This window comes from Elephantulus edwardii, unplaced genomic scaffold (genome assembly GCF_000299155.1).
Source record: "Elephantulus edwardii isolate Elephantulus edwardi_28Jun2011 unplaced genomic scaffold, EleEdw1.0 scaffold00119, whole genome shotgun sequence".
NCBI classification, from domain to species: Eukaryota; Metazoa; Chordata; class Mammalia; order Macroscelidea; family Macroscelididae; genus Elephantulus; species Elephantulus edwardii.
Window position 1 is genome coordinate 10426087 of NW_006399869.1, and position 2723 is coordinate 10428809.

At 44.0% G+C, this 2723-nt stretch overlaps 1 pseudogene; it reads right to left on the minus strand.

The window, feature by feature from the left end:
* Positions 1-1289: 1289 nt before the first annotated feature.
* Positions 1290-2080, minus strand: LOC102851019 (annotated as a pseudogene).
* Between the last annotated feature and the right edge of the window lie 643 nt (positions 2081-2723).

Genomic DNA, 2723 nt, shown 5'->3' on the forward strand with positions numbered 1-2723 from the left:
CAAAGTCATATTTTGGCTCCTGTGGATTTGGTTTAATTTTCCTCAGCTTCAGCTTGAACTTGCATATGAGTAATTGGTGGTCTGTTCCACAATCAGCCCTCGGTCTAGTTTTCACAGCTGATATTGTGCTTCTCTAGCAGTTCCTTCCACAGAGGTAGTCGATCTGATTCCTATGCATACCATCAGGTGAAGTCCATGTGTATAACCTGCAACATTAAATAAGGGCTAGGAAGTCACATTGAATGATAAATTCCACACTAGCATACCTGGAAGGTCTGCATTCTCATTCATTGCCTTTTCTCTGGGTTTTTGCTGAAGGGAGCTATGCTGGCCCAGTGGGTAAGGAGTTGTGCTGCTAATCCAAAGGCATATTGTTTGAATCCATGCATGGCTCCAAGGAAAAAAGATGGGCAATCTCCTCCTGTGTGATAAGCAGCCTCTGAAAATCCACTGCTATGATGAACTCATGCTAATGAGTGCTGTGAGTTAGCTCTGACTTGAAAGCATACAATAACAATAATAATACTCCTATAAATAAGTTCCTGGACTCTGGACTCCTTCTGCCCATGTTTACTCAACAGTGGCCCTTGCCTCAATTTTTACGAGCTTATAGGGCCTAAATTATTGATTAATCATTCATTTTGGGTCCCAGATTATTCCCAAAAGCTATTCCACTGCTTGGAATATATCCTAAGAAAATGAGAACTGAGGCACAAATGGATATTTGTACACCACTGTTCATAGCAGCATTACTCACCATTGCAAGAACATGGAAACAGCCCAGATGTACAACTACAATTAAATGGATTGGGAAATTATGGTACATTCACAGATGGAATACTATATATCATGCAGGAACAATGATTTTGTAAATCACTATCTAACATGGGAGGGAATGGAGAGCATTATGCTAAGTGAACCAACTCAGCCCCATAAGGACAAAGACTATATAAGACCATTTGTAGAATTTACTATAGTCAGTAAAGTGTGTATGAGGATCGGCGGGTGGAGGTGGAGGGTAGGAGCAGAGGAGTAAAGATGAGGAGGGGCATAATGATCAAAGAGTTTCACGATTTGATGGGTAGAGGGAGGGGTGGGTAAAGGAGCCGAGAAAGATCTGGTGTGAAAAACAATGTATACAAACTTTGTAAGTAAATTAGTATAAAATAAAAATGTTATTAAAAAATAAAAAACTGTTGGTTCATGGAACACTCCACACTAGTATGATCTCACTAAAATAACAAAGACAATTCCATTCTGAAATGGAAATAAAAGTAAAATAAGTCAAGTCATTGCTGTGGAGATGAAATCAACTCATTATCATTCATGGGCCGGTTTTCTTGAGCCATTAGATTTGGAGCTGGTTGGGGTTCTTCTCCATGAACATGTGCCATAGGTAGAGGCTGTGCAACACCAGGCTGGACTGGGTTGGCATTTGATGTGGCCTGAGCTGAAACTGCAGCTTGATACTGCATGTAATACTGATGAGAATACATCTGTTGCCACCAGAGCATCTGCAGGGGGCTGAAGGCTGGATAAACTGGGATCCCAGCCGGAACTGCTTGCCTGGGAAACTGGTTGTCTATATTTCCGTGCATGACATATGGGAACTGATGACTCTGTGCAGGGTCAGATTGTGCTGGTGGAAAAGTGCGCTGCCTTAATCCTTCAGAGGCAGAACTAGCGCCTATAGCCAAGGTTTTTCTTGACTGGGTGATGGAGTTGTTGATCCTGAATGATCAGATTTAGAATTGCTGGTGGATGCCCATGCATGAGTTTCTCTACCGGTGCAAGATTTTGGAGAACTGGGAGGAATCCAAGAAGTACGTACTAGATAAACCATATGATACTTGTCTTGTTTTCTGAGAATCTCTTTCACCTGCAGATGATCGGGAAGCAGTCTACCCGAATACACCAACCTCTGATTAACGGTTTGCTAGGGTACACGTTAGACAGATGCATTTCAAGTTTTCTCACTGTCCAGTTCAAGAAGCAGCTAATAGTCTAGTCACTGTATTTCTGATTTGGTGCTTCAGTGATGAGGGTCACAGGAATGAATCTCCGTACCACTTTGATCCATGGTAACTCCAAAGTTGGACACAGCCAGGCGAAAACAGCAGTTTAACCCAAGGGAGCCAAGGCCGCTACAGCCTTCGCGACTGGGATGGGGGATGGCAGTGAGTTCTTAAAATCTCGTGTCCAAGTCAGTGGCAAGAGCATCGGGCAATACGAAGGCCATGGCAGATCCCAAGGCTGGGCAGAGGCGACGGCCACGGGGTTTGCGGCCAGGTACAGATCTCCCCACCAGGAACCAGGGTTCCGCAGGTCTCACGAGATCACACTAGTGGGAGCGGGGAGAAGTTGTCCGCAGAGTGTGGCCCCCTCTCCACCGGACCCCGAGGGCTGGGTGGGGACGGAAGCCAGAATCAACTCATAACTGACCCTCCAGCAGATTTCTGGAGGCTACAGTTGCTTAGGAGGAGAGTGCCCATCTTTCGTCCCGATGAGCTGCTTGATGGATATGAACTGCCAAAGGGACATGGCTTTTGAATTAGCAGTGAGGCCGTTTATGGACTATGCCACCAGAGCTTCCCAAATAGAACTATTACCCAAGTCAGGTAATAGCCATAATGTATAACCCAAAACCCTTCATTGATATCTATTCAGTTCCAACTTCTTTTTTTTTCTATAATTATATTTTATTAATTTTCATAAACATTTAC